The sequence below is a fragment of the Trichechus manatus genome, unplaced genomic scaffold (genome assembly GCF_000243295.1).
Source record: "Trichechus manatus latirostris isolate Lorelei unplaced genomic scaffold, TriManLat1.0 scaffold00003, whole genome shotgun sequence".
In the NCBI taxonomy this organism is placed as follows: Eukaryota; Metazoa; Chordata; class Mammalia; order Sirenia; family Trichechidae; genus Trichechus; species Trichechus manatus.
In genome coordinates this window covers 28,302,008-28,328,134 of record NW_004443939.1, presented here as the reverse complement: position 1 = coordinate 28,328,134, position 26,127 = coordinate 28,302,008, and the positions used below count along the sequence as shown (strand labels likewise).

Genomic DNA, 26,127 nt, shown 5'->3' with positions numbered 1-26,127 from the left:
ACACAGTCCTATGCTACCCTCACGATTGTTGTTATGCTTGAGCCCATTGTTGCAGCCACTGTGTCAGTCCCTCTCATTCAGGGACTTCCTATTTTTTGCTGACTCCTGCATTAGAGTGCTGAAAATCAATGTGTTATATATAATAGGATCAGAAAGAGATACACTATACCTAAGTCAGTTAAACCATTAAAACTAAACAGGAAGTCTAGAAAATCATGATCTTTATATTTGCTTCTCCATTGGGGAAGTTTAGTCACTGTTACGTGTGATTGAGAGTACTCCCTTTGAATAAGATGGTCTGCATATCTCTTTTGTATGGATGAAGAGGGGAGAATTGTGATTCATGAGATTTTATAATTACCATGTAACCAACATCTGGGACAGAATGACACATTATGGAACTTGTCCTTGTGTTGCAATTCCAAATTTGATGAGTTAGTTTTCTATGGCCTGGGCAGTGAGAGTAGAATTGATCAGAGGGGAGTTTCTCAGCTAGAAAGGAAACTGTAGCCAAATTTCTCCATCCTGAGTATGACATATTACTAGACATCAAGAATGCCTTTGCATTAGACTCAATAATTGGGGCAGAAAAATCAGTTGTGTGTGTACTCTGGGGAGAAGTGGACAACTGGGCGCTTTCAGTGTTGGGAATATTGTAAGCTGAGACTCACTGTCCAAGACCCAGTTCACCTGCTGCTTTCTTTGCCAAGCTTTGTCTGAGTTCTGTCAGTTGACAGCAATTGTTTGTTTTTTCACGCCCCTCTAGTAATTTCATTTTATTTTTCCATTAATATATAGTATTGGAGTAATTTTTCATGGATTAGTAGTTAGTTACTGGGATATCCCAACAGTGCTTGCTCTTTGAGGGCAGTGACTCGCTCTTATTCTTGATTGTAACCCTAGAAACTATCAGAATGCCTTGGATCCAATCTGTAAAATGCTATGAATTATTTCTGAGTGGTGATCATTCTGATAGATTGTTACCCCATTCTTATTGTTGCTTGCCTATGCTGAATTTGTTTAGACATTGTAAATGGTATTATTCTTTGCATGAATCAGGCACTCAACATTTGGTTAAATTTTACACATTATTTTCAAAAGTGACATAGCAGAATTACCTTAAGTCTGATCCCATCCCAAAATATTTTACTATAAATAAAAAGAATGTCCATTACATCCAGATGGAAAATTTGCATTATGGTCAAAGTTACCATCATGAACTGTACATGAACTTACTCCATAATATATTTATTTTCCTATTTAATTTTGAGTGATCAATTCAGAATAATTGAATTTTCATTAACTTATTTATTGCATTTTGAACATTTTCATGCATTTGGAAACGTCATGTCCTAAATAAGAGTCAGTCGCATAATTGGCATTGACGACATGATCGTCTCCTATTTTTGAGACACCCTGGTTCTAATCTTCAGAGTCCCGAGAGTCACTCTGATTATGGTATTTCCTTCTGGGTATTATAATTTTTTTTTTTTCCACAAAAGTTCTAGGAAATGTGAAACCACTCGCACTTAGAAAAATGTTTTATTTTCTTCTAATCCTATCTATACTTTAGCAGTTCTTTCTTAAATTATTAAAAAAAAAAAATCAGTGTATGCGTTATTCTTAATACTTATCTCACATTTATCACTCCTTCCAATGAACTGTGTTTATAAATACAAGTGTACATGGATCTGTATTTATTCTTCAGTTAAATGCTTAAGCTGAGGTTTTATTAATTTTTTGCATTAATCCGTACAATGTGAAAGACTTCTTCAAACAACTTTTTGTTTTTTATCAAGCTGTAAATTTGGTTAAAATAGACTAGATGATCACATGAATGAATTGGGAAGAAATATAATATTTTTATCCTCCAAAACTATTATATGAGAATTCTGATACGCCCAATATTTTAACATTATGAGGAAACTATTGATTCATCTCCATTCACAAAAAAATGTACAAGTGTTACTAAGAAATTACTCTAGGAACGAATGTTTTCATTCTGTTTAGCTGTGCTCAAAATCAACTAAAAGATTACATATTTGGGGAAATGATTTGAGAAACTCTAAAGGTATTATATCTGATAATTTTATTCTTTCATCTACCTGAGATATGATTTTATATTCTGGGTTTTATCAACCATCAAACATCAAATTGGTCCCAAGGATCTGAAGTTACAATAGATTTGTATAATTTTTAGCTATATGAGAGAATACTGCTGTGTAGCTTATGTAATACAGCATTTGTGTAAATGTATCAAAGAGTTGTAATGTTAAAAAAAAGAATAGGCAGGTGAAGATGGTGGAGTAGTCAAACACTTCCTGTGGTCCCTCTTACAACAAAGACCTGAAAAAACAAGTGAATCGACTATATGTGACAATCTAGGAGCCCTAAACATCAAAGGCAAAGTTGAGGAATTCAACTGAGTGGCAGGGGGAGGGAGAGACAGTTTGGAAGCAGCAAGGGGTTGCCACACCTGACCCAGCGGGAGTTGGCACTCTTCAGGCCGGTTTGGCTGGTGTGCGCGGTGAGGCAAGCAGTGGCTCTCGGGAGGCATTTCCCACATCGGGAGAGAACCAGCAGCAGAGAGTCTGCTCAGACATCCTGAACCAGTGAAAAGCAATGCTTAATCAGAAAAAGATAAGTACTTGTGTCTGGCCTACTATTTGGATCAAAAAACACCCCCATTAGGAAAACCCTCTCTCCCATTTACCTGTCCCCTAAGGCCTGCTCTGCACTGGGTCCTGGGCCAGCTTAGCAAGTGCTGAGTCCCCTGGGCTGGAAGTAGGACCTGTCAAGAACCCTGAGTCATTCTTCTGGCCTTGGAGAGGTAGCAGATTAACACAGGGAAAAATAATCTGCTGGCTTCCTAAGCCATGACTCAGGGTAGGCATAGCTCCTTTGCCTAGGCACAGGCATAAGGGGTCCACAGACTTTGAATGCCTTTCAGCCCTGTATAGACCTGTGTTGGCCCATTTCAACAGCATGGGCCCTCATTACCACAGTAACAGGTATATATACCTGAAGCCTAACTTCAGTTGTATCAAATATATGGTGAGGTGGCAGGTTTGTGACATTTAACACTGCTCTACCCATTAAACAGGGTCTTCACCTACCCGCATCAGGGGCCTGAGAACTCATGGCTCCACCCATGCCACCTAGCCACCGTGATGGGTCCAGGAATAAGTGGTGCCTCCCAGTCCTTATAGCCAACAGCACTGAGTGCTTATACTCTGGCTGCAAAACCACCCACCTATGTGCTCTAGGGAACAGGGACATGCTTTCCTCCCAGACACTCAGAGGCAGCTGTCAGCCCCCACCTTGCTCTGTGTGTGACCCCCTACTGCAGCCAGATACCTGTGCCTCCACCAATTGCCCATGCCTCTCTAGGACTGTAGGTGAGAACCTGCACCACTCACTTGGTGACCAACTACCGGGACACCTAAGCAGAATCCATATGAGAAAAGAAAACAAACTCTTGGGATCACATACCCAGTAACAGATCTAACCACCTGGTGACAAGATGTTAGAGCTTCAAAGGTGTCAATAATCATAATAGCTCACATAAGCAGCTTTTGGGCATATCAAAACAAGAAGCTAGGACACAACAAGTAAGCATAAAATAAATAAATATAATAATTTTTTGATGGCTCGTAGACAATTGTCAATATCAAATCACATAAACAGGCAGACGATGATGGCTTCAGTAAGCTACCAAAGCAAAGAATCAAGAAATTTTCTGGGTGAAGAAAATTTCTTGGAATTACCAGAGGCAGAATACAAAAGATTAATATACAGAATCCTTCAAGAGATCAGAAACGAGATCAGGCAACATGCAGAACAAGCCAAGGAACACATAGACAAAGCAATAGAGGAACTTAGGAAGATTAGAGAAGAGCATAATTAGAAATTTAACAGGCTGCAAGAATCCATAGAGGGGCAGCAAACAGAAATCCAGAAGATTAACAATAAAATTTCAGAATTAGACAACTCAATAGAAAGTCATAGGAGCAGAATTGAGGCAATGGAAGGCAATTGAGGCAATTAGCACAACTGAAGGTAAAGCACTTGAGACCAACGTTTTTGAGGAAAAATGAGATAAAAGAATTTTAAAAAAATGAAGAAACCCTAAGAATTATGTGGGATTCTGTCAAGAGGAATAACCTACGAGTGATTGGAGTACCACAACAGGGGGGATAACAGAAAATACTGAGAAAATTATTGAGGATTTGTTGGCAGAAAACTTCCCTGGTATCATGAAAGATGAGAAGATAACTATCCAAGATGCTCATCAAACCCCACATAAGGTAGATCCCAAAGGAAAGTCACCAAGACATATTATAATCACACTTGCCAAAACCAAAGGTAAACAGAGAATTTTAAGAGCAGCTAGGGATAAATGAGAAGTCATCTACAAAGGAGGGTCAGTAAGACTAAGCTCAGACTAATCAGCAGAAACCATGCAGGCAAGAAGGCAATGGGATGACATATATAAGGGCTTGAAGGGAAAAAAAAAAATTGCCAGCCAAGAATTATATATCCAGCAAAATTGTCTCTCAAATATAATGGCGAAATTAGGGCATTTCCAAATAAACAGAAGTTAAGGAAATTTGCAAAAACCAAACCAGAATTACAAGAAATACTAAAGGGAGTCCTCCAGTTAGAAAATCAGTAACACCAGATAACAACACAAGACTAGAACACAAGACAGAGCAACCAGATATCACCCCAGGTAGTGAAGTTACAAAAATATACCAAAGCTAAAACACTGAAAATAGGAAAACAGAGACATCAATATGTAAAAGATGACAACATTAAAACAAAAAAGAGGGACTTAAAAATGTAGTCATAGATCTTTCACATGGAGAGATAAATCAAGGTGATAAATAAAACACTAGTTTAAACTTAGAAAGATAGGTGTAAATATTAAGGTAACCACAAAGGAAACAAACAATCCTACACATCAAAATAAAAAACAAGAAAAATATAAAGACCCAGCAAATACAAAATCAACAACAATGAAAAAGATTAAAAGAAATACATAATGAAAAATGACTCAGCACAGAAAATTAAGTAGAACAAAGAAAATGAACAACACAAAAATCGATATCAAAATGACAGCACTAAACTCATACCTATTAATAATTATTTTGAATGTAAATGCACTAAATGCACCAATAAAGAGAGAGTGGCAGAATGGCTAAAAAACATGATCTGTCTATATGCTGCCTACAAGAGGCACATCTTAGACTTAAAGACAGAAACAAACTAAAATTCAAAGGATGGAAAAAAAAAATTAAGTAAATACCACTCAAAAAAGAGCAGGAGAGGCAATATTAATCTCTGACAAAATAGACTTTAAAGTAAAATCCACCACAAAGGATAAGGAAGGACACTATATAATGATTAAAGGGTCAATACACCAGGGGGCATAACCATAATAAATATTTCTGCACCCAATGACAGGGCTCTGAAATATATAAAACAAACCCTAACAGCACTGAAAAGAGAGACAGCTTCACAATAGTAGTAGGACACTTCAACACCACTTTCGGTGAAGGACAGAACATCCAGAAAGAAGCTCATTAAAGACGCAGAAGATCTAAACGCCACAGTCAATCAACTTGAACTCATAGATATATACCAAACACCCCACCTAACAAAAGCCAAGTATACTTTCTTTTCCAAAGCGCATGGAACATTCTCCGGAATAGACCATGTATTAGGACATAAAGCAAGCCTTAACAGAATCCAAAACATCAAAATATTACAAAGCATCTTTTCTGATCAGAAAGCCATAAAAGTAGAAATCAATAATAGAACAAGCAAGGAAAAAAAATCAAACACATGGAAACTGAACAACATCTTGCTCAAAAACTACTGGATTATAGTAGAAATTAAGGATGGAATAAAGAAATTCACAGAATGAAATGGGAATGAAAGCACATCCTACCAGAACCTTCGGGACACAGCAAAAGCAGTGCCTTCGGGACACAGCAAAAGCAGTGCCCACATCTATGCACACATCCAAAAAGAAGAAAGGGCCAAAATCAAAACATTAACACTACAACTGGAATAAGTAGAAAGAGAGCAGCAAAAGAAGCCCTCAGGCACCAGAAGAAAGGAAATAATAAGAATTAGAGCAGAATTAAATGAAATAGAGAATAGAAAAACAATTGAAAGTCAACAAGACCAAAAGTTGGTTCTTTGAAAAGATCATCAAAATTGATAAACCGTTGGCCAAACTGACAAAAAAAGGAGAGGAAGTAAATAACCCAAATAAGAAATGAGACGGATAATATCACGACAGAACCAACTGAAAGTAAAAGTATCATAACAGAATACTATGGAAAATTGCTCTCTAACAAATTTGAAAACCTGGAGGAAAGGGGCAAATTTCTAGAAACTCACTACCTACCTAAACTAACACAAACAGAGGTAAAACAACTAAATAAACCCAGAACGAGAGAAGAGATTAAAAGGTAATTTAAAAACTCCCAACAAATAAAAGCCCAAACTTTCAGAGAAGAGTTAACACCACTACTACTAAAGGTATTTCAGAGCATAGAAAAGGATGGAGTATTCCCAAACTCATTCTGTGAAGCCAGCATAAGCCTGATACTAAAACCAGGTAAAGACACCACAAAAAAAGAAAATTACAGACCAATATCCTTCATGAACATTGACGCAAATATCCTCAACAAAATTCTAGCCAATGGAATTCAGCAACATATCAAAAAAATAATTCACCATGATCAAGTGGGATTTATACCAAGTATGCAGGGATGGTTCAACATTGGAAAAACAATCAGTGTAATCCATCACATAAATAAAACAAAAGATAAGAACCACATGATCTTATTGCTTGATGCAGAAAAGGCATTTGACAAAGTCCAACACCAATTCATGATAAAAACTCTCAGCAAAATAGGAATAGAAGGTAAATTCATCAACATAATTAAGGGCAAATACAAAGCCAACAGCCAATGTCATCCTAAATGGAGAGAGTTTGAAAGCACTCCCCTTGAGAATGGGAACCAGATGAGGATGCCCTTTATGACCACTCTTATTCAACATTGTGCTGGAGGTCCTAGCCAGAGCAATTAGGCTAGAAAAAGAAATAAAGGGCATGCAAATTGGTAAGGAAGAAGTAAAAGTATCTCTACTTGCAGATGATATGATCTTATACACAGAAAACTCCAAAGAATCCACAAGAAAACTACTAGAACTAATAGAAGACTTCAGCAAAGTATCAGGATACAAGATAAACATACAAAAATCAGTCAGATTCCTCTACACCAACAAAGAGAACTTCGAAGAGGAAATCACCAGATCACTACCATTTACAATAACCCCCAAGAAGATAAAATACTTAGGAATAAATCTAACCAGAGATGTAAAAGACCTATACAGTGGAAACTACAAGACACTACTGCAGGAAACCAAAAGAGACCTGCATAAGTGGAAAAACATACCTTGCTTATAGATAGGAAGACTCAACATTGTGAAAATGTCAGTTCTACCCAAAGCGATCTACAGATACAATGCAATCCCAATCCAAATTCCAACGGTATTTTTTAAGGAGATGGAGAAACAAATCACCAACTTCATATGGAAAGGGAAGAGGTCCTGGATAAGTAAAGCATTACTGAAGAAGAAGAACAAAGTGGGAGGCCTCACACTACTTGATTTTAGAACCTATTATACCACCACAATAGTCAAAACATCCTGGTATTGGTACAACAATGGACACATAGACCAATGGAACAGAATTGAGAATCCAGACATAAATTCATCCACCTATGAGCAGCTGATATTTGACAAAGGGCCAAAGTCTGTTAAATGGGGAAAAGACAGTCTCTTTTATAAATGGTGCTGACATAACTGGACATTCATCTTTCAAAAACTGAAATAAGACCCATACCTCACACCATGCACAAAAATTAACTCAAAATGTATCAAATACCTAAATGTAAAATTGAAAATGATAAAGATTATGGAAGAAAAAATATGGGCAAAACTAGAAGCCCTAATACATGGCGTAAACAGACTTCAAACCATAAGTAACAATGCACAAACACGCAGAAGAGAAACTAGATAACTGGCAGCTCCTAAAAATCAAAAACTTATGCTCGTCAAAAGACTTCACCAAAAGACTATAAAGACAACCTACAGACTGGGAAAAAATTTTTGGCTATGACAAATCTGATCAGCGTCTAATCTCTAAAATCTACAAGATACTGCAAAACCTCAACAACAAAAAGACAAATAACCCAATTAAAAAATGGGCAAAGGATATGAACAGGCACTTCGCTAAGGAAGACATTCAGGTGGCTAACAGACACATGAGGAAATGCTCACGATCATTAGCCATTAGAGAAATGCAAATCAAAACTACAATGAGATGTCATCTCACCCCAACAAGGCTACCATTAATCCAAAAATCACAAAATAATAAATGCTGAAGAGGTTGTGGAGATACTGGAACAGTTATACACTGTTGTTGGGAATGTAAAATGGTACAACCACTTTGGAAATTGATTTGGCACTTCCTTAAAAAGCTAGAAGTAGAAGTACCATACAACCCAGAAATCCCATTTCTTGGAATATATCCTAGAGAAGTTAAGAGCCATCAAACGAATAGATACATGCACACCCACGATGATTGCAACACAGTTCATGATAGCAAAAAGATGGAAACAACCTAGGTGCCCATCAGTGGATCAACGGATAAACAAATTATGGTATATTCACACAATGGACTACTACGTAATGATAAAGAACAACGATTAATCTGTGAAACATCTTATAACATGGAGGTATTTGGAAGGCATTATGCTGAGTGAATTTAGTCAGTCGCAAAAAGGCAGATATTGTATAAGACCACTATTATAAGAACTCAAGAAAAGGTTTAAACATAGAAGGAAACATTCTTTGATGGTTACGCATGTGGGGAGGGACGGTAAGGGGTATTCAGTAACTAGATAGTAGACAAGAATTATCTTAGGTGAAGGGAAGGCCAGCACACACTACAGGGGAAGTCAGCACAACTGGACTAAACTAAAAGCTAAGAAGTTTCCTTAATACAACCAAACACTTAGAGGGACAGAGTAGCAGGGGTGGGAGTCTAGGGACCATGGTTTCAGGGGACATCCAGGTCAGCTGATATAACAAAGTTTATTAAGAAAATGTTCTGTATCCCTCTTTGGTCAGTGGTGTCTGGGGTCTTAAAAGCTAGCAAGTGGCCATCTAAGATACGTCAATTGGTCCCAACCCACCTGGAGCAAAGGAGAATTAAGGAAACCAAAGACACAGGGAAAATATTAGCCCAAGAAACAGAAAGGGCTACATAAACCAGAGACTCCAACAGCCTGAGACCAGAAGAGCTAGATGGTTCCTGGCTACCATCAATGACCACCCTGACAGGGCACACAGTAGAGACTCCCTGATGGAGCAGGAGAAAAGTGAGGTGCAGAACTCAAATTCTAATAAAAAGACCAGACTAAATGGTCTGCCTGAGACTGGAGGGACCCCGGAAGACATGGCCTCGAGACTCTCCGTTACCACAGAACTGAAACCATTCCCGAAGCCACCTCTTCAGACAAAGATTGGACTGGACTCTGGGACATAAAATGTTTCTCGTGAAGAGAGTGCTTCTAAGCTCAAGTGGATACATGAGACTAAATGGGCAGGTCCTGTCCGGAGGCGAGATGAGAAGCCAAAAAGGGATAGGAGGTGATTGAATGGACACAGGAAATCTGGGGTAGAAAGGAAGAGTGTGCTGTCACATTATAGGGAGAGCAACTAGTATCGTATAGCAATGGATGTATACATTTTCGTATGAGAAACTGACTTGAACTGTAAATTTTCACTTAAAGCACAATAAAAAATTAATAAACAACAAAAAAGCATACTTTTCCTGGCATGAAAATTGTGATTTTTTTGAATATTAAAACATAAGGTGGAAATATTGATAAATGTTAGTTCCTTTCCATTGCCACTGAGCATAGATGAAAAGTGGCCATCTTAAATTTCTGTAGTAATTTATGTATTTAAGTATTCATGTTAAAGAGTGTTCATTAAAAGTGTGATTACCTTGAGTGTCATTGGTCAGACAGGCTCAATTCCTGCAAAGTCCCTTTACATGGGATTTATTGCAAAGTAATGTTATTTTCCATATTAACACGATTTTTCCCCAGTCTTATGTTCAGATATGTAACTTATATTACCACGAAATCCAGATTAGTATACAGTTTAATGGATTTTCTTCATAATTGTTTAACAGTTCCCAAATAAATTGCTGGAAGACAGAATGTCAGACTTGTTCAAACCTTGTACTTATTTTAAGGAGGAAATGAACACTTTGGTCCTTTATTTACCATGGAAAGAGATAATGACTGTTCTCTAGGAAGATTAGAATCTAACCAAACACTGTAGGCTAAATATAGCATACAACATCTTGTACCATTTTTGAAAATGCTGTCAGGGAGAAAACCCAATGACTGAGTTTCTGCACTGTATTTTTTAGGCACACAGATTTAATTTAGAGATTATGGTTTGAAAATAAAATTTACTGTATCAGTGTTTTTGGCTGATAAGAAATTGATTTTGTGACCTTGGTACACATTAATTGAAATATTTGGCAATGTGTCTCAACTGGGTTAAAAGAAACATACATACTTGGAACCATATTATTTCTTTACCTTGAACTCTCAAATTAATCACTTTGCTGCCAATACCAGGAAGGAAACTACTTTTTGCTACAGTGGGGGCTAAAAAATATCTTCCTCTATTGTGTTACCAGTGGGTTTTGTGTAATTTACATTATATTTAACTGATTCAGTATATTGAAGACAGTCATAATTTATTTGAGTGATATTATTTTTTATAGATTAATATGCTTCTTTGTAGTTTTTACTAATAAAAATGTTGTATTTATAAAATCATAAATAAGAAATGTATGCTCATGAGCAGTTGAGACATAAATAAAGGTTTTTTGTTATTTGTGTTATTCACCAAATTTTAGAATCTAGTTTTTAAGAAGTCAAAATAGAATGAAGATACTTAAGCTGTTGATTTTCTCCAATATGTCTAAGTGTTAGCTTATTTAACAGTCACTGACTTAAGTTGTGCTTACACAGGGGGAAAAATATGAATTTCAGAAAAGAATTAAAACAAATTGTGTAATTTTTAAAATCTACCCAAAGAACCCCCAAATACTTTCCATGATATCCTGTACACTTGACTAACCAGATTGGTTATCTCTACCATAATTATCCAGACAAATGAACTCTCCACTTTATTTCTTATTTGTGGACATAAAATCAGAACCAAAATTTGGGTCATTTTATTGAATGACTTCATGCTGTTGACCCTGTGCTGTACAAGAACACAGTCTGAATCCTGGAGACTTTCAAGTTAAAAATGTAATTGAAGTCGTGTTTAACATTTAAAACTAGTCTAGGGAAGGAATATGTTGTATTTTGTGCATTTTTGGTAATTAAAGTTGACATGTACAGACAACTAAATCAGTTTTGATGAGATTGAACAGAAGTTGAGGTGATTTTAACACTTGCTTCATAGTTTTGCATTTGTGGCAATTTTTTTATATTTTGAAGAAAGAGAGTTGTATATCCTTTGTGTCAGGAAGGTTCTAATGCCAGGTTTCCTTGCGCCATATGGAGGATGAGTTCTGAAGATTAATTCTGGAGCTTTATAAACACAGAAATCTATTGAGAATACTAAAAAAAGTAACAACAAATCTCTGTTGTATATGTAATGCAATAAGACAAGCAGATGCTTGATTATAGTGTTATGTTTGTTCAACTAATGTTATGTTCATTGCAGCAATTTCATAATGGAATACCACGTGGAGAATGGTCTTTTAAATGTCTTTTGGACTTTGAATTTGTTTATTAATAGAAAAATATGTCAGAACATTTTCAGTGGAGGCATTAATTGTTTTATAGTCAATAACCTCTTTATACTTATCCTTTCTAAAGATTGTTTGGGTTGCTGTAAGAATAACTATAGAGTTAATCTGAAATTAAGCAAGGCTTTTGGTGGTAGCTTGTAGGACAATTACATTATTATGCTGAGAAAATAGAGTCTTACTAATTATTGGTGATACAGTTTTCATAAATGATTCCAGTGATTTATAAATTGTGATTCACTTTACTACTAATGACAATATTTGTGGATTGATTCATTTATTAATAGAATAGAAATTGTCCTTATAACACTATATAAAGTTGAATGGAAACCTGACACAATTAGCCATTGCCATTGAGTCGATTGCAACTCATAGTAGAATTTAAAGTGAAATTCAGAAGTATGATCATTTTTATTGTTAGGTGCTGTTGAGTCAGTTTCTACACTAGTGACCATATGTACCACAGAATGAAACACTGCTCAGTCCTGTGCCATCCTCACAATCATTGTTATACTTGAGCCCATTGTTGTGGCCACTGTGTCAATCCATCTCTTTGAGGATCTTCCTCTTTTTCACTGACCCTCTACTTTATCAAGCATGATGTCCTTCTCCAGGAACTGGTCCTTCCTGATAACATGTCCAAAGTACACAAGACAAAGTTTTGCCATCCTTGCTTCTAAGGAGCATTCTGTCTGTACTTCTTATGGTAGTTATCCAAAATTAGAATATCAAGTATAGATAATATACAACGGAGAGAAAAAAATGGTTATTGTTTATTTCAAAGCAGGTTTCAGATAGTGAAGCATTTTGATGAAAATCTAGTCGTCAGCTTTTTAGATCAGAAACTAAATATTGACCATTTCAACCAAGATTGATCAGAGTCTAATGAAAGTATGCCTATTTTCAGTAGGAAGTAGAATTGTAGCTTGTTCTGGGAGGTAGGGCTGGGGAGAGCCTTTGAGGAAGCCTTTCCTGAGATTCAGTCCTGGTTCTGCCGTTTACTAGCTGTCTGATTTGCTGAAGTTTCTACATCTGTGAAATATAAATAGTTATATCAATATTAATTTCGTGAGGATTAAAGAAGATAATGCAAATAAAGCACTGAGTAATAATACTAGCTACATAGAAGTGATATCACAGTAACTGACAGCTGTTTTTAATGTAAATCTTTGTCAATCTCTTTAGCCAGAATTGTTTTTGATAGGTTCATTCTTTTTCTATTTTCCCAGCCTATTCAGGAAACCAGATTGAGATCAGTTAGGCCTTTTGGTTCTGTGACTCATGTTAGAAGTACGCTAATAAGAGACTCTTCTACTTTTCTTCGACTACATGAACAGCAACGAATGTGTGCATTTCAGCCTATACCTGGAATAACAGTATATGACCTCTACATGTTAACAGTTTAATCATTTACTTTGTAGACTTACTTTGCCCTAAGAGAAACAAATTAGCCTATATATTAGTAAACTTTCTTTAAAAGATGAGTTTCTTTAATTTTCCTTTGTGCCAATCACCTGGTCAGCATGGTGGAAGACTGCATTTCAGTAGCTGCACGTTTTCCAAGAATAGCTAAGAACTAACTGCTCCCAAATTAATGATATTACCTGGTATATATCGATAAACAAAATCATCCCCCCAAAATAAGTTTTAGTATAGCATAACGGAGAATGTAAAGTATAGTAAGAAACAGATTTAAAAAGTATAAATTCTCAGAAAACATATAATTTTCTATGAAATTTCTCATAATTAATAGATGGATTAATATCTCTCACATTTCTGATTGTTTAAAAGCAATGGCATTTACATGAAAATAAACTCCATATTATAAAATTATAGTTTTTTATGTGTGTGTTAACAGATCTCTCACTGAAGTTGGTTATTGAAGAATATATTAAGATAGGTAGGAAGGTAGGTAGGTAGACAGAGAGACAGACAGACAGACAGATAATTTCCATACATTGTTTCATTGATTCATGGCAACCCCATGTGTTACAGAGTAGAACTGCTTCATAGGCTTTTCTTGGCTGAAATCTTTATGGAAGCAGACTGCCAGGCCATTCTCCATGGCACCACTGGGTGGGTTCTGTTAATCTTCGGGTTAGTAGTTGAGTGCAAACTATTTGTGCCACCCAGGGACCTCTTAATTACTATTATGCAGTTATAAAATAGATTTGTAGGAGACTTTGACATAAATCTTACTAGAATGTAGAAGCATATATGTTATTCAACAAGATCATTCTGAGAAAAATGGAAGAGAAAATAATTTTGCAGGGTGGAAGGATTGAATAAATGGCATTACTTTGTTTCAGAGACTAGAACTTGGTGTCCTGCCTCAGAGAGATCTGTGTAATATTCAGGTCGATTCTTAAACTCTGAGAAAAAACCCAAATCCATAGAATAACTTCATGAGACATCACTTAGCAGGGTCCTCAGTGCCCGTGAAAAATAATATGTTTTCATTGACAGGAACTGGTTAGAAGGGGGGAATGATTGGAATTACTGTATCGTAATTCTGGTCCTCCCTGGCTGTACAAGTACTCATCAATGTAATATCTCATCCTGAATAAAGATAGATTTGAATAGAAATATGTCAAGACACCTTCTTTTAGGTTAGTGACATTTCTGAGTTACTGTTAAACTTATGTTAACCCTGGATAATAAAATATTTACTCATTGCATTTGAATCCTTTGAAATGTTTTGGAAGCTTTTCCAGTAAATAAAAAGTAACGAGGCTAAAGGCAAATTCAATTGATTTTAGGAATGAAAAGACATCCTTTTGAAACTAAATCTCAACTTTGTTTGTTTATTTTTAAGTTACAGCAAACTGCTTAACATTTAGTTGGCCAGTGATGGAAACTCCCATCAGGCTCTCCTAGGTCTAAATTTACTCCTTACTTTTTTTTTTTTTTAACTTAATCATTTCACAATTGTCAAGGAGCTGATGATCAATTTAACTTTTTAAAAATGTCCTGAAATAAAGGTTTACAACTCTTGGTATAATGACATCCGTTTTTCACTACTTTAGTTTTGTAATTTGGCAAGAAAGCACTAGGTTATGACTTAGATTGCTGGGTGTTTAACTTTATTAGTTTTAATTCTAATACATTTTGCAACTTTCGTCCTCATGTGTCAGTATTCCTAAATTACAGAAACAAAAAATATAGTTCCTATTTTTAAAAAAATCTTTTATATTTTTGTTAATTTTTTTTATTTTATTGTGTGTTAGGTGGAAGTTTACAGTTCAAGTTAATTTTTCATTCAAAAATGTATACACGTATTGCTTTGTGATGTTGGTTGCAATTCCCACTATGTGACAGCACTCTCCCTGTTTCCACCCTGGGTTCCTTGTGATCATTCACCAAGTTCCTGTCCATCCCTGCCTGCTCATCTTGCTTTTGGACAGGAGTTGCCCGTTTGGTCTTATATATTTGATTGAACTGGGAAGTATGTTCCTCACGTGTGTTATTGTTTGTTTTATAGGCCTGTCTAATCTTTGTCTGAAAAATGGACTTCAGGAGTGGTTTCAGTTCTGGGTTAACAGTGTGTCTGGGGGCCATAGTTTTGGGGGTTCCTCTAGTCTTTGTCAGACCAGTAAATCTGGTCTTTTGTGAATCTGAATTTTGTTCTACATTTTTTTCCTGCTCTGTCTGGACTCTCTGTTGTGATCCCTGTCAGAGCAGTTGGTGGTGGTAGCCGGGCACCGTCTAGTTCTTCTGGGTTCAGGCTGGTGGAGGCTCAGGTTCATGTGGCTCGTTAGCCCTTTGGGACAATATTTTCCTTATGTCTTTTGTTTTCTTCATTCTCCTTTGCTCTGGACGGGGTGGGACCAGTGGATGTCTCTTACATGGTTGCTCTCAAGTTTTTAAGACCCCAGACACTACTCACCAAAGCAGGATGTAGAACATTTTCTTTATTAACTTTGTTATGCCAGTTGACTTAGATGTCCCGCAAGACTATGTTCCCCAGCCCTCAGCCCCAGCAATTCTGTCCCTTAAGGTGTTTGGCTGTGTCTAGGAAACTTCTATGACTTTGCCTTGGCCAATTTAAAAAATGTTTTAAATAATAGTATGATAAATAATCCTTTACCATAAATCTAAATCCATTCTATAATTAGTGTATATTACATTTATTTATTTGTTTATTTTATAACGAGCAGTAAGGTTGAATCTCGTCAGAAGCTCTTTTGGATAATTAATCATTTATTTATGTATTCACTGAGTAAGTACTTGTTCAGCACCTACTCTGTATTAGGCACTCAGATAAGGTTAAAGATAAAGCAGAGAACAAGCCATGCTTGGTCCTCATGGATTCTAAAAGTATAGAGAAACATTAAAAGGACAATTATACAAATAATTACCTAATTATTGGAGTGGCCTGACTGGTCAGGGAGGCGTCAAAAGAAGATGATGTTTAATTTGATAGTTGAGCTGGGAATTAGCTCAAGGAAGCATGTGCTTGAGGATAGGAATGAGGCATGGGGGATGATCATTATATGCATCTGTGGAAGCCCTAAAGAATGAGAAAGAAATGCAAATTCCGGAACAGAATAAAGGTGTTGCAATATAGTGAGTAAAGGGTTGAATGTTAAGAGATGTATCTAAAAAGTTGGGCAGTGGTCATATTATATAGGGTCTTGATGTCATCAGTAGAAAAACTGGATTTTGGTTTCAGATATTTGCATTTTTAAAGATCATATTAGCTTCTGTGAAGGGATGAATTGGATGCCAGCCAAGTGTGGATGCAGGCTCATCAGGTAGGAGTCTGTTGCATTGGTCAAGGAGAAAGAATATTGGCTTACTCAAGATTGGTGGCCATAAAGATAGAGAGTAGACAAACAGGAAACACATATCAAATCTAGAGATCTGTAGGTCTCTGATTCATCATCGGATGTTCCACGTGAGAAAGAGGGAGGTGTGAAGGATATCTTTTAGGTTTGAAGTATGAACCGTTGGGTGGATGACATTGATGTCATTTGCTGAGAAAAGGAAATACATATGGAAAAAAATGATTAGCTCAGTTTTAGATATGGTATGATTGATGTGCTATTCATACATCCAAGTGGAGACAACAGTACATAAGAGGCTAAAAACATAGACGTTTTGGATAGATTTTAAAGTCATTAGCAAACTAGTGACGATAACAGAAGCCATGAACAAATACGACCAGCTAGAAAGACACCACATGGGACAATTATAGAATGACAATAAAGAGAACCCGAGGCCAAATTCTAAAAATTCAAACCTTTAGTCAGTAGACAGAGTAAAGGAAATTGAAGTAGGGGATACAGACAAAAAAACAAAACCAAAATAGTTTCCATCCAGCCCACTCTGACTCATGGAAGCCCCATGTGTGTAGAGTAGAACTGTGCTCCATGGGATTTTCAAGACTGTGACCTTTTGAAGGTAGACCACCAGGCTGTTCTTCTGAGGTACATCTGAGTAGGTTTGAACAACTAACCTTTTTTTTTTTTTTTAAGTAAAAAGAAAGTTTTATTCGGCATATATTCAAAAGGGCAGAAGTGGGAAGCGGACAACCATGCTGCTAGAGGCATGTCTGCCCGAGTTCAAAGAATATTACAGAATAGGCAAGAATGGGAAAACGGACAAGCATGCTGCCACAGCCATGTCTGCCCGAGTCCCCACAGCTAACCTTTTGATTAGTACATGAGCTCTGAACCATTTGCGCCGCCTAGGGACTAGGGGATATAGAAGGATGGCCTTAAAGATAAGTAGAGCATGTGTGTTGTCGTTAAAGCTAAGAGAATGGCTATCTCAAGAGAGAGGGAGAGTTCACAGTTTCAAACACTACTGAGAGGTCAAATGAAAATCAAAAAACATTCAATAATTTTATTAACAAAGAGATTAATGGTGACATCAGTAAGAACTTTTTTGGTGCTATCTCAAAGTCTGAATCCATTCTAGAGTGGGCTGAGCAGTGCCTGAGAAGTGAGGAGGTAAAGTTAACAGTCACTAGTTCTTTTAAGTAGTTTGACTATGAAGGGAAGCAGAAAAATCAAAATGGAAAATGACCAAGTATAAAGACTGATGGGAAGAATTGAGGAGAGACAGAGTAGAATATCAAAGAGAAGGGCTAAAAGAAAGAGTAGGTTCAACGAAGACATAAATGCATGAGATCTAGAGCAAAAGAAACGGACTGCAGATCAAGTGAGAATTTAGAGCGGAAGATTCTGGTGAGCATATACACAAGTTTGGCATTTGGAGCACCCACACATGCTATTTCTGATACTTTTGGTGGGGGCCAAAAAAAGGAATAAATGTGACTTGCCAAGGAAAATGAGAGGAGCTTTGTGATATTGAAAGGAAAGGATAGCAGCAAAGAAACAGTTCACATAAAATAACCGAGTATGTTATCCAATGCCTAATGCGGTATATAAGGTTACAATGATGCCACTCTTCCTGCCTTCACCATTAGGTAACCATCCTGGGACTTCTTAGCAACACTGACTGGACAGTGCCTTAGAATTCTTCTCAGCACAATGTACTGAGGTGTAACTACCAAATAATTAGAGTTGGCATGAGAGTCAACTTTGTTCTAATTAATGGTGGTGACACCTTTTTGATCCTGCATTCATGTTTTAAGTTAAATTTTTTCAGGCTACACGCCCAACATATGTATGTTTATTTATTAATTTTCTTGTACATCAGTGGATTGTTTTGCATGTGCTTTAGGATGCATTTCCCTACCATAATTTGGAAACATCTAGGCCTGCAAAGGAACTCTAGCAACTACCATGGTAGTCTGTCCCTTATATACTGTGTTGCCATTTTTAATCATGCAGGAAAATTGTAATTAATTGATTTAGATATTGGGATTTACAGATACCTGGGACTTAAGTTCTTGGTAGTAAAAAAAAAAAATCATCTGAGATTGAACATTTACTATTAAAAATTGCACTGACTGCACCTTCCAAAATATCTCTGTTTAACTGTATCTCATGCCATGATTTATTTATTTTTGTTCGGTGACATATTTATTGAGATTAAAGTACCTTCAAAACATCTTATTGCTACAGAACACCTCCCTTACAGTAAAATTTATTTTTAGACTCTTTATCCAATCTATATTTCAAGATTTGTTTTTCCTATTTATGATAATCTTCTGAGGCTTTAGCTGAGAATTGTTTACAATCATTTCAAATAAAACACCAGCTGCTTTTAGTTAGTGATGAGTCAACAACTTGGAAAGTATTTGAATTTGTGTAGAAACACAGTATGTTTGGATTTCAATTTTATTTTATTAGATGGAAAGTATTATTCTTTATCCCAAGTCTCGAAAGTTTGAATAAGAGAAGAAAAAATAATGCATACTTCTTTTCAAAAAATTGACGTCTTCGTTGCATAATTCGTTACAAATATACAATGTCAATTAATCATAGTTCTGCTATGTAAGTTAAATATGAATCAAAGTTTTAACATGTTGCCTAAGTTTAGCTACTCCTATCATCCGCCATCTAAGAAGATTCTCTTATATATATTCATTTAAATGGGAAATGAGAGATTATGTAATAGTTACCTATCAGCTGATACCAAATTAAGATTGGAGGAAGCATTTTATACTAGTAGAGCATTAACAATAAAAGGTCAAGATTAAGATACTGTCATTAAATTAATGAAATAAGGAATAAGCTCTATGCTTTTGTTTATAAATGCTATTTTAAAATAACATTTTTATTTTTATGAAACTGAAATATACTCATAAAAATTTCAAGCCATTCAAAAAGTACATAGAAGAAAGCAAAACATCACACCTCCCCTGCAGGTATTTATATATTTAATGAGCATTGTATTATTCTGGGTATCTTTCCATGCATGAACACCTGTAAAAAGTATACTATAGATTATTATAGATAATATAGATGACAGCCAGCTAGCTAGCTAGCTAGGTAGAGAGAGAGAGATAGAGGAGACAAACAATTATAACAATTGAATTACTGTATACATTTTGTTTTACTGAAAGATGTTCACTCTCATTTTTCTAGAAGTTAACAGAAAAAAAAAGAAACTGCAATGAAACTGAAAGAATTACTGATCGAAGATTTCTATTTTTAACCACAAAAGGAACCAATTTTTAAAAATCTCTGTAAAAAGAAGAAAAAAAAATTATAATTAGAGTGCTGAAGTAATTTTTAACCACCCATTTTAATTTTAGACCATCCTGGTTGAGCAGTTGCTATAAAAGTTGGATTGATTATTATAGTAACATTTCCTGTTCCTTTCCCTTTCTAGCTGGTTTTTAATTGCTTGTACTATTTTACATTGTCAGGGCTTATAATATTGACATTCTTCTGTTCCACCATAATTCCCACAACTGTTTAGTCTTAATTTTATATTTAAAAGGTTTTAGTGCTTCTCTTGATTTATTCTTCATGGATGGTGGATTGATTCCATGTGTATGTATATTTAACTTTAGTTGTGGAATTTATTTTAGCCTGTTTTTGTGTGTATGTATGTGTGTAGGTTGGAGGGGAAAGGAGAATCCTGTGATGCCGTGGTCAGAGATCTTCTATGCAGGAAGAATATTTGTTTGTTTCTCCCAGCCACTCACTCTACTGCCATCACTGTCACCTCTGGGTCACTTTCTGCTAATCTGTCAACTTGGAATTTCTATAGCCATAGGCAAATAGTTAAGAATTCTTAAATGATTTTTTTTGTCCGCAACACAGAGTCTAGGACAAGATAGGTAATTTTTGATGTAATCTCTTTTTTTTGGTGAAGAACTTTTAAAGTCTGTTCTATAACTGAGCATGGTCCTTTGTTAGTCCTGACTTTACGTAATTGCTTCAGTACTTGCTCTTCCTTCCAAAGGTCTAATCCTTGTCTCCTCTGTCAGAGAAACCATTAAAATCACCACACCCAAAAGTCCTTTGAGGCACACCCTGATTTTTATCTTTCTCTTCATTTTTGTCCCCTTGGGGATTGTCCTTACTTTCTTGTCTGCTCAGTTTCACCTTTAGGAGTACACTTGTTTTATTTGTTATATTTCATCCAGCATTTCTAGATGTCTTGTTGGAGAAAAATATTGAGATTATCTAGTCCTCATATTGTTGGAATAGAAGTTCAGATCTCATGGGGGTCATCGTATTACCTTTAAGAAAGCTTGCCTGAGGAAAAACAGCATCAATACTGAGAATAACAGAGCAGAAAGAAAAAATAAGCTTGATCACATGGCTGTGCTACTAAATTAATCAACACTGTAGCACTCTATCAATGCACTTTTTCTTACCTGCGATAATTAGTTTCCATACGGTTTAAGTTACTTTGAAGTGGATTCTCTGCTATTTACAATCAAAAGCACCTTACATGATCTACAATCAACTCATTTGTTTTGATTTTTCAACTATCCCCAATTATGCTTTGATTGTAAGGCCGTATTTGTCTGAGCTGCAGACCTACTTTTCATGGCAAAATGTTAAAGCAATGGGTAGTCCAGCTTTAATGAAAATGGCACACATTTTGGAATTTTGTTTGCAAATAGGGGGAATACAGGAGAGATTTTCAAGTTAGCAGGCTCTGGTGGGGAATGGGACTAAAGTTGAGGATTCCATAATGAATCAGAAAAAAATTTCATTCAAAAAAGTGTATTTAATTAAAATATATGAATGCAAAAAAAATTTAAAGGTCAAAGAAGAAAATTATGACATCATATTTTTTTGGAAGATCCTAAAAGTTGAACTCTGAAGAGAAGTGAGATAGGTGAGGCGGATTGCAAAGGAGGATATGGTAATAGAAGTTAAAAACTGGAAGTTGAAAATAAATTGCAATATATAGAGAACAAAAGGGGAAAATAGTATAATGTTCCTTAATTATATAAAAAATGTTAAGGAATATAGAAGAATGTGAATTTATTATTTAATAATCTAAACAGCTAAATGTGTATTTAATTTTGATGCACATAAGTTATTTAAACTCAAAACACCAAAAATGATATTTTAATGATTTTTAGCAGTGACTTTTACAAAAATAAGGCTACTGAAATTATAAACTAGGCATTTATTTATTGCTGTGAAACTATGCTCCTAATCACTTCAGAGATTTTTTGAGAATTAATATTATATAATATTGCTCATATGTTTAAAGAGAGTAAAAGTACCCTCAACATACTGCAGCTACTACTGCTACTAACAACGAACATTTATTGAGCTCAGTGTACTGTTTTATTTAATCAACGCCCTTAATCCTCATCTTATCTGTGAGGTACGTGCTCTTATTATATCTAGTTTATGGGTGAAAATAGTTACAACTTAACCGTTATACCTAAATCAGCAGGAAATATACTGACACAGAAGAATTAGAAACACCATGAGAGGAGCGGGCATGGTAAAAGCATGCCTACGTATAAACCAACCTTTTCCTGACTGTTGTATTCTCCCCTTGTGCCCGAAAGTTTTCACATTAATTAATCTATTTTACTTTCAGTCGATCTTTTTTTTTTTCTATCCCTTTTGATGTTTGCATGAAAATCTGACTGCTTTTGAGGAAGTGCTTGTTCAGGGACTGGAGTAGAAATTAGAAGGTTGTTGTAGTTTTTCCAGTGCCTTCGGCAAGAATTCTGAGAGGTGTCACAAAGATTAATACAATTTTGGAAAATAGCCATTCAGCCTGACACAAAAGAAGTACTCAGGGCAGCAGTAATAGTGTACACTGTACAAGCATCTGGTGGTTGCCCACACAGAGGAGATTAACCTGGTATTCACAGGTTTCAGCAGTGATCTTGCAAGAGGAAACTGGTTTAAACTTGAGCACTAGAAATTTCGGTTACATTTATGGAAAGATTTTTAGGGTGAAAGGTGTTAAGTGCTGGAATGAGTTACAAAGAGAAGTTGTCATATCTACTTTTCTGGAGGTTTTTACAAATAGTATAGTTTCTCATCTCTTTAGCATGCTTTAAACATGAGAGATGAACTAGCTGACCTTTCTGTTTCATTTCCAGCCTTGCAATTCTGTAAGGAAATAAAATGTTTCTTCAGCACTACTCATGAATTCCATTAGGCTGCAGTCAGTACTCTCAGTGGTAAACTAGTGGCTAAAGATTTCTTCTAAATTTTCTGACCATATTTATAAATAAAGCTTTAACTCCTCAGTGGCTGTAAAATTTTCTGTTTGAGGAGTATTAAGTAAAACTCTTTTAATTCTAAAACTCAGCACTGTTTTTCAGTGAAACACTTAAACGCACTCAATTTATAGGTCTCTGTTAGAGACAGTGTTACATTGTAAGCAGTAGTGTTTCTTTAATAAATATTTATTGTCTGTTCTTAGCTGACAGTGTATTAGGCACTGGAAAGGCAGAAAGAAGTCTCTACCCTTCAGAAGAAAGGCTTAGTGAACATGCCAGACAGTAAATAAAAAGAATTAGAACTCAGTATTAATAAGTGCAATGAGAAGAGGTAGCAAGTGGAAAAGGGAATACCACCTAAACTGGTGTGTGATTGTGTGTGTATCCATGCGTGTGCAAATTTAGGACAATTGCTGGAAAAAGGTGAAACCTGAACTGTGTCTTGAAATGTGAGTATTCTTCACTAAAGCAAAGGTAAGACAGAATAATATGTCAGAAGCAATATGTTTTATAGTTCTGAGAATGAGAAACATGGCATGTTTGAAAATCTTCATGTATTTCATACGTGGTTGATCCTCAATATTTGCAGAATCCTTATTTGCCAGTTTGTTTGCTTACTAAAATCTATTTGTAACCCCAAAATTAGTATTTGCAGTGCTTTCACAGTTTTTCTCAGACATGAGCAGAGGGGTGGAAAATTTGAGTCACCTGACATACTTGTTTCCAGCTGAAGTTGAGTAAGACCCTCCTATTCCCATTCTCATACTGTAAACAAGTGTCCTTTTTCAGGATCTGTTTAGCATCATGCTTTCTGTTTTTAGGTTTTTTTGGCGTTGTTGCTGTTTAAAATGACTCCCAAGTGTAGTGCCAAAGTGTAGTCTAGTGTTCCTAAGTGCAGGAAGGCTGTATGCACTGTATGGAGAAAATACATGTGTTAGATAAGCTTTGTTCAGACATGCGTTACAGTGCTATTGGCTCTGAGTTCAATGTTAATGAATCAGTAATAGGGTATATCCAGAAAAAGGAGGAGGAACTGTGCCAGTCTATACATGAAGCTGATCCAGAAAGTTCTAAAGTAATATTTAAAGTGTACAACGAAGCTATGGAAAAATAGAAAAGCAGCTAAATGTATGGATTCATGAAAGGGAGAGTAATAAAAAAAGCATAGTGGACAACATTATTGTAACACCGAAAAAATTTATGATCGTGTTATCCTTGATCAGGAAAATGTTAAATCCTTCTCTGCTAGTGTATTATTAATAAGAAATACTGCATGCAATTAATTATTTGTAAGAAATCTATATTAAATAAAAATGTCTCTAAACAGAAGCACACTTAAAAGTATGTATGGATCTGTTGACAAAAATGTTATGAGAAAAGACTCGACAGTACCTAACATGGTATTTTTTCTAGGAGTAATTACTAAGTATTCACTAATTCAGTGTTTGCCATGACTTTATAGAACATAACCAGAAACAAAACAAAACAAATCCTTTGCCTTGTGGTCAATTCTAACTCATGGCGACCGCATGTGTTACAGACTAGAACTACTCCATAGGGTTTTCTTGGCTGAAATCTTTTTGGAATTACATTGTTAGGCCTTTCTTCTGTGGTGCTACTGGATGGGCTCAAAACGCCAACCTTTAGATTAGTAGTTGAGTTCAAACTGTTTGCACCACCCAGGGGCCTTTTATAGGACATGTTGTTGTTAGTTTCTGTTGAGTCACTTCTGACTCATAGTGACCCCATGTGGGCAGAGTAGAACTGTGTTGCATAGGGTTGGCAACGTTGTGACCTTTCAGAGGCAGATCATCAGACCTTACTTCCAAGACATCTCTAGGTGGGTTTGAAGCACAACCCTTAAGGTTAGTAGTCCAGCACTTAACCGTTTGTGCCAGCCAGGGACTCCTTATAGAACGTAACTATCCTAAATATGAGAATCGGCTGTATCTGAAATATTGTCTGCAATGATTGAGTGGGAAGAGGGATGTCGTCAAGGGCTGGATCATGCAGGGACTTAAATATCAAGCCATGAGATTTGAAGTTAATTTTTTTTAAAGGTTTTTACATAGTGAAAGGATATGATGACATTTATATTTTAGAGATAGAACTCTCATGATTGTGTGAATGACGTATATTTTGGAGGGTTAGTTTCATCATTTACAAATTATTATAAAAGCTTGGATTTACTTTCTTAGGAAGGCAATGACGTTATGGAGATAGGTGGGATCTAGCGAAGGCTGCAGTGTTTTCTTGGTTTAAACTAAGTATATTTGGAGATGTGTTTTCATTCAATTTAACTCGTGCGTGAGTTTTACAATTACAGCTGCTAGTGTTAAATAATAAATATTTATATTATGAAAAATATTAAAATGTGGAACATCAACGTTAGTTAATCAGTCCATTTGTAGATGATAGGATAGAGAAGACAAAAAAAGAATATTTGTTATTACATTAACTTGTGTTTTAGTCTTGACTGCAAGCTTTCTAGCTTTGTAAACTTAGAAGAGTTAACCTCTTTTACTCTAATTTTCTAACTGATAAAATAGAACTAATAAGCTCTTACGCACAGGAATTTTTGTGAGGATCAAATGAAACAACATATGTAAAGCACTTAACATAGATTTCAGCATCTGGAAAGTACTCAGTAAATGTTAGTCTGCCCTGGTGCACATTTGTGAAATATAGTAAGGTTTCTTGGGGAATCTTTGTCAAAGGGAAGTATGTATCATATATGTTGAAAATGGTTATGCGAAAAAGATAATAATAAAAACAGAAAATCTAACAAGTGACCTGAGTAATTACATGGAAAAAATGAAGCACTGAGTATTGCAGACAATTTTCTACTTGAAAATTTGTAGTTTTTCATCTTCCACGTACTTTTGGGCAAAGATAGTGCCTTTCGCTTTTACAGTGTCAGCTATATGGTACGACACAAATTTTTATTTTTATTTTATTTTATTTTATTTATTTATTTATTTTATTGTACTTCAGGTGAAGGCTTACAGAACAAATAGTTTCTTATGAAACAGTAGTACACATGTTGTTTTATGACATTGGTTAACAACCCCACAACATATCAACCCTCTAACTTCTCAACGTTTTTTTTTTTGGTGAAAAT

The 26,127-nt window shown here is 35.7% G+C and overlaps 1 protein-coding gene across 1 annotated transcript in view; it reads left to right on the top strand.

The window, feature by feature from the left end:
- The window catches only part of ADGRL4 (adhesion G protein-coupled receptor L4), a 158,879-nt gene that overhangs the window by 17,772 nt on the left and 114,980 nt on the right, over window positions 1-26,127 (top strand). The window lies entirely within an intron of this gene.